At 37.7% G+C, this 8,884-nt stretch overlaps 1 pseudogene; it reads left to right on the forward strand.

The window, feature by feature from the left end:
* The first annotated feature begins 1,681 nt into the window (after nt 1-1,681).
* On the forward strand, nt 1,682-1,749 carry LOC138847929 (U6 spliceosomal RNA; annotated as a pseudogene).
* Nucleotides 1,750-8,884: the final 7,135 nt, after the last annotated feature.

Below are 8,884 nucleotides of genomic sequence, written 5' to 3' on the forward strand. Positions count from 1 at the left end.
CACCTACCATATATGGTGGTTTTCTTTTCCCATGTGCTCTCTAGCATTTGTTATTTTTTATCAGTTTGGCATAAAAATGATATAGTATTGTTCATGTTTTTGTGTATTTTGAAATCAGTTAATTTGTTTATTAAATCTTTATTATTTGAAAGGTGGATTTAGAGAGAGAGGGAAAGACATAGATAGCTTTCATCTGCTGGCTCACACCCCAGAGAGTTTCAACAGTTGAGCCTGGGGCATGCTGGAGTCAGGAGCTTCATCCAAGTCTCCCACATGAGTGGCAAGGACCTGAGTCCTTCGTCCATCTTCTGCTGGTTTCCCAGGTGTTTAGCAGTGAGCTAAATTGGAAGTGGAGATTCCTAAACTCAAAGTGGAACTCAGATGTTATGCTGGCCTCACAGATTGCAGCTTTCCCCACTTGGCCACAATGCCAGCCCCTCTATCAATTTAATTCCTCAAAAATAGCTCAGTAATGTTGGCATCTATCTCATTTTGTTTTTTCTCTGTTATTATTCAACTTATTGATGTCTTATTTTTGTTCACATTATTCCTCTCAATTGCTCTACCTGAGGTGAGTAGGGCTGCTGTGTTGCTTAAATGAAGTGTATGCTTTAGATTACTCATTTAATGAGTGCATGTCATTCACATAGCACTTCACTGAAGTTCTACTATGTCCCAAATCCTCTTCTAGGCACAGAATTTAGACCACTTTTCTCTTAGGCCCAGATCTTGCCTTTAACAAGCTCATGAAATCTGCAGACTGCATAAATGAATGAATATTTTGAGGGCTGTGCTTTTGTGGAGGAACTTCATAGGAGACCGAAGGAATAAAATAAATCAAAAGTATCCACAGTATATAGAATGTATACTATTTTACAAGTCACAGAGAAGAAGAAGAAGAAGAAGGAAAGTAGTAAGACTAGAAAGTTTGTGGCAAGACTAACAGGCGCTGGTCAAGAACTTAATAAGCACATTAGGAAAGCAGTAAGGTTTCTTTTTTTTTTTTTTTTGAGGAAAAGTTTTTATTTCTAGTGATGAAATTGGCTACAGAACATTATGAAAGTTTAAAAATACAAAGAGAAATTGTCTATAATTAATAGATTCAAAATTTGACAATCAGTGAATATCATTATTAGTCATTACCAACAACAGTTATTGATTTGAAAGGCAGAGTGACAGGAAGAGGGAACCACTGCTTCACTCCCCAGACACTTGCAATAGCCAAAGCTTGACCAAGCCAAAACCAGGAACTGGGAATTCATTCTGGATGTCCCATTTGGGTGCAGGGACCCAAGCACTTCTGCCATCCTCCGTCTCCTCCCAGGGTGCACACTAGCAGAAACTTGCCTCAAAGCAGAGAAGCTACCACTCAAGCCAGGCATTTGTATATGGGATGTGGGTGTGTGGTGGTGATAGCAAGCCCTCATGGATAAAAAAAAAAAAAAAAAAAAAAAAAAAAAAAAAAAAAAAAAAACAAACAAAGTTATTTCTATGCCAAGGAAATTACTCTGTAGTCTTTCTCTTATAAACTACGTATTGCTGAACCTAGATAATTTTTCCTTTATTTAACAATGACATGAAAATGTCAGTTGAGTTGGCTTTCCTGAAGACCTTGTTTCTTGAATATTAGTGGCTAGCTGAGATAAATTCTTTTCATCTCTTTCTCGCTTCGGCAGCACATGTGCTCGCTTTGGCAGCACATATACTAAAATTGGAATGATACAGAGAAGATTAGCATGCCCCTGCGCAGTAAGGTTTCTTTACCTCCCTGTAGGCTCTGCTCTCCAGAGGTGAACAGGGTCCTCTAAACCCACTTGCTGCACACACAAACACCTGAGTGTTGTATTCTCCCACAGGTGTTGGAGACTGATATGGTGTTCTGATTTATATTTACATAATGGCTAGTGACATCGGGCATATTCACATGTTTTGACCATGTACATTTCTTCTGAGAAATGTCTATTCAGATCCTTGCCTGTTTCTTCACTGTATTTTTTGGAGTTTTTCCAATTCATGTAAATGTTCTGGAAATCTGTAAACATTCAGAGTTTTAATTTTTCCTGCCATCTGTTCATTGTATCTACACTCTGATGTTTACTTTGTTGTGAAGAAGTATCTTAGTTGGATATACTCAAATGTCTCTGTTTTTATTTTTGTGACTATTGCTATTGGAATCTTACCCAAAAGCTATTGTGTGTTGACAATATTTAGAGTTTCCCTATGTGTACTTGGGTTTGGGTCTTATGATTACATTTTAATTCACTGTGAGTTCACTTTCACATAGTGTAAGAGATGTTGGAGTCTCTTTTCAGGCTTCTACATATGGATAATCAAGTTCCTCTGCACCACTTGTGAAAGAGATTCTTCTTTCTCCAGTTCATTTTAGTTCCTTTGTTAAATATGAGTTGCTGGTAGAAATTTGGGTTTATTTCTATGCTACCAAGTCTTTTCCATTGAACTATGTGTCTGTTATTATATCAGTGCTAACACTTCTTCTTTTTTTTTTGCAGTATATTTATTTGAAAGGCAGAGTTACAGAGAGGTAGAGGCAGAGAGAGAGAGAGGTCTTCCATCCACTGGTTTACTCCCCAAATGGTCACAATGGCCGGAGCTCTGTTGATCTGAATCCAAGTGTCAGGAGCTTCTTCCAGGTCTCTATGCAGGTGCAGGGGCCCAAAGACTTTGGCCATTTTCTACTTTTTTCTCAGGCTATACCAGAGAGGGGTATAAGAAGTGGAGCAGCTGGGAAACATACTGGCACCCATATGAGATGCCGGCACTGCAGACGGTGACTTTACCTGCTATGTCATAGTGCTGACCCCTGTAATATGTCTTAAAATATGGTGTGATGTCTCCAGCTTTTTTTTGCTTTATAATATTACTTTAGATGTTAAGCATCTCTCATGTTTCTATGTGAATTTTAGCATCATTTTTTCTAGCTCTGAGAACATCGTTGGTATGTTGATTGGGATTACATTGAATTTGCAAATTGCTTTTGGTAGTATGGATATTTTGGTATTATTCTTCCCATTCACAAACATAAGTTTTCTGTGAGACTGTCAAAAAGCCTTGACAAAAATTGGACTTTATTACACAAAAATTCATCACTTTTTGGGATCATTTAAATCCATAATTTTGCACTAATATTTGATAAATAATTAAAGACTTTGAGCATTTTAGTAGGAGAAATTAAAATATTTATCAATTTATTCAAATATTGTTTAGATGTGATATTCAAATATTGTTTAGAGCCATTGTCTATATTCCCTCTAAATTACGATCTTTTTGCTTTTTGCCTGTTAAACTTGTCCCTTGATTCAAGAACCCTTTTTAATGTAATGTAAACTGAAAATGTCATTTCATAAGCTAAAAAAAATGACAAAGAAGGAAAAAGAAGGGAGGGAGGTTGAGTATATAATTATGTTCTCCGAATTTTTTCTATAAAACATATTGAATCATTTAAAAGCTAATTAAAATTAAACTCAAAATTGGACCATTATGACCAATACTTAAAACAAGTGATTAAAAACTGTAGATGTCTTCAATTTTGATTATCATTCTTCTTTAGAATATCTGAAAGAAATCCGGCTTCTCACTTTAAAATATACCAGTGTGTTAGAATTCAGTATTAAATGACTTTGTTTAAAAGTTTTATTTAATCTATTGCTTTAAGTAGTAATACTATGGCCATTGTAAAACAAAATCCTTATCATTTTTCATAAAACAGAAAGGGCCTTTAAAACATCATCACTAAAAATATTAAGAGACCTAAAATATAACATTCTTAAAACCCAAGTGATACCATTCAAAATTTTCAAATATGCAGGGATAGTTCATGTCAAGTAACTAAATAATTGTTAAGTGTATATATGGAATAGCTTCTATAAATTCTTTTGGCAAGGGCTGGCACTGTGGCATAGTGGGTGAGGCTGCCACCTGCAGTGCTGGTATTCCATAGGGGCATCAGTTCAAGACCTGGCTGCTCCACTTCCTATCCAGCTCTCTGCTATGGCCTGGGAAACACTATAAAATGGTGCAAGTCCTTGGGCCCCTGCACCTGCATAGGAGACCAGGAAGAGGCTCCTGGCTCCTGCCTTCCAGTCAGCACAGCTCCAGCCATGGAGGCCAACTGTGGAGTGAACCAGTGAATGGAAGACCACTCTCTCTGCCTGTCCTTCTCTCTCTGTGTAATTCTGACTTTCAAATAATATAAATAAATCTTTAAAAATTCTTTTGGCAAATAGATGAAGCTACTTGTTATACATTTCAAATAAATAGCAAACATACTAGAAAAATATATTGAATAAAATTTAAGCAACTCATAGCTATACACAGAAATTTCTCACCATAACAACATAGCAACCACTAAATTTCCAAATTCAATTTTCCACAACTTAGAATCTTTAACTCCAGAAGGAGTACAAAATTGACAGAACAGTGGCCTATGTATCAGGATACCTAATGCTAATACAGAATTATCCCTGCCACAACTTACCTATGTGACCTTGAACAATTCACTTTACTTCTCTGGGCTTGGCATTTAGCATCCTCATGTGATAAAGGAGGCTTGGATAAGATCAGTTGTACTCTATCTTGAGACTTCAATGATCTCTCAGTTTCCAAACAGGCACCTTAAGGGAAAGTAAACCTTTAGATCAAAGCTTACATTTTTAAATCTAAATATATTTTAAACTGTTTCTACAACTAGTACAAAACAACACATTCAAATGTGTACCATGCCACTTTTCAATATTTGGGAATAATTAATGCATCATTTTAGAGCATTGTCTTGAGGCCAGTGCTGTGGTGTAGCTAGTAAAGCCACTGCATGCAGTGGGGGCATCCCATATGGAGGCCGGTTCAAGTCCAGGCTGCTCCACTTTCCATTCAGCTGTCTGCTATAGCCTGGGAGAGCAGTAGGAAGTTGGCCCAAGTCCTTGGGCCCCTGAATCTGCATGGGAGACCCTGAAGAGGTCCTGGCTCCTGGTTTCAGATTGGCATATCTCTGACCTTTTAGGCCATCTGGGGAGTGAACCAGCAGATGGAGGACCTCTCTCTCTCTCTCTCTTCCTCTTGTTCACTATCTGTGTGACTCTGACTTCCAAATAAATAAATAAATAAATCTTTTAAAAAATCAAAAGAATATTGTCTGGCACACAGTGAACCACTAAGTACAAGATATTATTAGGAATATTAGATTGAAATATTGAAATAAACTAGGCAATAAGCCTTAAGATGCAAATTAATACCAAGAAATATAATCTCAAATTTCTGTGTTCAACAAGGTAGTCTCTTTTCACGACTAACTTTATACTAAATAAGATATTTTGATATTTTGTTAAGAGTAAATTTATCGGGGGCCAGCGCCGTGGCTCACTTGGTTAATTCTCCACCTGTGGTGCTGGTATCCCTTATGGGCAAAGTGTTCTAGTCCTGGTTGCTCCTCTTTCAGTCCAGCTTTCTGCTATGGCCCGGGAAGGCAGTAGAGGATGGCCCAAGTGCTTGGGCCCTGCACCCGGATGGGAGACCAGGAGAAAGCACCTGACTCCTGGCTTTGGATGGGCACAGCTCCAACTGTGGCAGCCATCTGGGGACTGAACCAATGGAAGGAAGACCTTTCTGATTTCTCACTGTATATAACTCTACCTGTCAAATAAAAAAAATTATTAGTTTTTCATAAAAACTGCAGTATTGAAAAAGTTCTAAAATCCCTCTAATTCTAAATGTCTGTGACTGCTAACTCATTAGCACATATTGCATTCTTTACATCTGGGTAATCATGACAATTCACTTTTAAATGATTAACAGATCTGCTGTTATATATAAATACATGCTTTTCCGAAAATCATACAATAAGCAGGCTACATACTTTACTTCAAGTAGAACTGCCATATCCAGTCCTACAATTGTAAATAAGACAGTTTCAATTGTTCAGCATTATCAATTATAAATTCCAATCGTGTAGCAATACTCATAAGAATTTAGGGGGCCGATGCTGTGGAGTAGCAAGTAGAGCTGTGGCTTGCAGTGCTGACATTCCAATTGGGTGCCAGTTCAAGTCCTGGCTACTCAAATTACTATCCATCTTTTTAGGCAAGTAAGACTTACTATCCAGCAGTAGAGGATGGCCCAGGCCCTTGGGCTCCTGCACCTGCATAGGAGACCCAAAAGAAGCTGCTGGCTCCTGGCTTTGGATTGGCAGAGCTCCAGCCATTGTGGCCAAATGGGGAGTGAACCAGCGGTTGGAAGACTGCTCTCTCTCTCTCTCTCTCCTTCTCTGTGTAACTCTGATTTTCAAGTAAAATAAATGAATCTTTTTTTAAAAAGGATGAAATAAAAAGGAAGATGAAGATTACAAAATTGTTTAATTTTTTTAATAAATATAAATTTCCAAAGTACAGCTTTTGGATTACAGTGGCTTCCCCTCCCCCAAAACATCCCTCCCACCCATAATCCTCCTATTTCCTGCTTCCTCTCCCATCCCAGAAGATTACAAAATTGTATGAAGGACATTTGTACAGTAAACAAATATACTGATTTCCAATGCAATATTTGAATACTTGAAGCAGGAAGGCTAAGTACTTCTTTGCCAAAATAACATGTTTTCTCCAGTGTAAAACCCATTTGCCATCCCAATACACAAAGGGATTTGGGGCAAGAAGGAAAAAAGAAGTCCACACATGCAGAAATTTTAAGCAAAACAAAATAGAGAATGTATTTAGTTTCATGTAAATCACATGAGAATTAATAGTATTCTACCAATTTGCAACAAATATTTTTAACTTTAATGAATGAATGAACTTTCAGTTACATAGCAGGAAACTTCTACCCTCTCCCATAAAACTGAAAGAGAAACTTTTTAAAAGTAAAAACTGATGAAAGAATTCTGCAATACATGTTAATGTTAAGTAGCCCAGCAGAGTTTATTTAGAAATACAAACACACACACAGAAAATAAATACATTAAAATCTTACTGAATAGTCCAGTAATAGTTCAGGATCCAATATGTGTGCAAAAGATTCTGGATTTCCCAGTCACTTTGTATAGGAAATGATGTGCTTTGCTATGTAGCATGTAACTTTAGATTCCTGAACACCTCCACTTTGCTTCTTACCCTGAGTCCCAGCAAATACAGGAACACAGCTGTTGAGTCATTCATTTTCTGGATTTGGGAATATCAAAGAATTAATGAGTATAGAAAGTTGTACAGCAAAGACCAAGAATATCCAAGGGAGGTCAGGAAAATCAATTGAACAAGTCAAAATACTATGAATGTATACTGAATGCTCTGTTTTTAATATGTCTTACTTACCTAAAAAGACATGAGGGCTATTGCTCTCTCTCTTAATACAACTAAGGAGAAGATATCACCAATGCTCAAGAAAAATGAATACACAGCAGAGCTAATACAAAATCCCAAAATTCCAAAATAGAAAAACTGGATATGCACTCCTTACACACACCCTGAAGTGGCAATGAAGTAGAACAAATCTAAAATTAGAAAAAAATCTTTTTTTAAAGATTTATTTATTTATTTTAAAGTCAGAGTTGCACAGAGAGAGGCAGAGAAGAGAGAGGGGTCTTCCATCCACTGGTTCTCTCCCCAGTTGGCTGCAATGGCCAGAGTTGTGCCAATCCAAAGCCAGGAGCAAGGAGCTTCTTCCAGGTCTCCCACATGGGTGCAGGGGCCCAGGACTTGGGCCATCTTCTACTGCTTTCCCAGGCTATAGCAGAGATCTGGATCCATATGAGCTGCCAGCACTGCAAGTGGTGGCTCTACCCACTATGCCACACCACTGGCCCCGAAAATTCTTGTCAAATTAAGAACATTTAACCTTTGTTTTAGAGTGCATTATTAAAATATCTAAACTGGGGGAATACATAATTTCTTTCTTTAGAAATCAGAAGAGAAAAAGAACACTTCAAGCCTACTGTGACACCACACAGAAGGAATGGAGAATCATGATCTCAATTAGCCTAGGGACAGAATAAAAGGGAGGGAAATAGGAACAACAGAATTAAGATGAATAAGCTTTGACAGCTGAGGGAATCTGAATGTAAAGAAAAGGCATGCAGTTAACTGAAACAATAGAGATAAGTCTGAGAGGAAAAAACATTGTTAAGTCATATTAATGGGGCCAGAGCTGTGACTTAGTAAAGTAAAAAAAAAAAATCTAAAATTTGTTTTTAAATTATATAATTAAAAAAGATTAAAAAAAGATGTTCAATCTTAAGTCTCTACAGCATAAGATATACATCAATTTTCCCAGGTTCTATTTGCATTTATTAACAAAGTTTCATGGGTGTAATCACTAAAGTGGCTCCAATAAGTCTTTTTATAAAAATTATTTTTTATTTTGACAGGCAGAGTGGACAGTGAGAGAGACAGAGAGAAAGGTCTTCCTTTTTCTGTTGGTTTACCCCCTAGTGACCGCTGCCACCAGTGTGCTGCGGCTGGCACATGGCGCTGATCCAAAGCCAGGAGCCAAGTGCTTCCTGCTGGTCTCCCATGCAGGTACGGGGCCCAAGCACTTTGGCCATCCTCCATTGCACTCCTGGGCCATAGCAGAGAGCTGGACTGGAAGTGGAGCAACTGGGACAGAATCTGGCTCTCCCAGCAGGACTAGAACTTGGTGTGCCTGCACCGCAGGTGGAGGATTAGCTTATTGAGCCATGGAGCCTGCCTCCAATAAGTCTTAACCTGGGATGCAACTAAATTTAACAAGGATACTCAATAGGAATTTTAGAAGAATTCCAAAATATGTATCAGAATAAAAATAAATACTTTACTTGGTACATCTCATTTTAACTATACTATTGTCTAAATTTCCAAATGTCAGATGTACTAAAAAAATCCCCAAAGCAGCAGAGTTGGTCCGACAT

Source organism: Oryctolagus cuniculus, unplaced genomic scaffold (assembly GCF_964237555.1).
Source record: "Oryctolagus cuniculus unplaced genomic scaffold, mOryCun1.1 SCAFFOLD_140, whole genome shotgun sequence".
Classification (NCBI taxonomy): Eukaryota; Metazoa; Chordata; class Mammalia; order Lagomorpha; family Leporidae; genus Oryctolagus; species Oryctolagus cuniculus.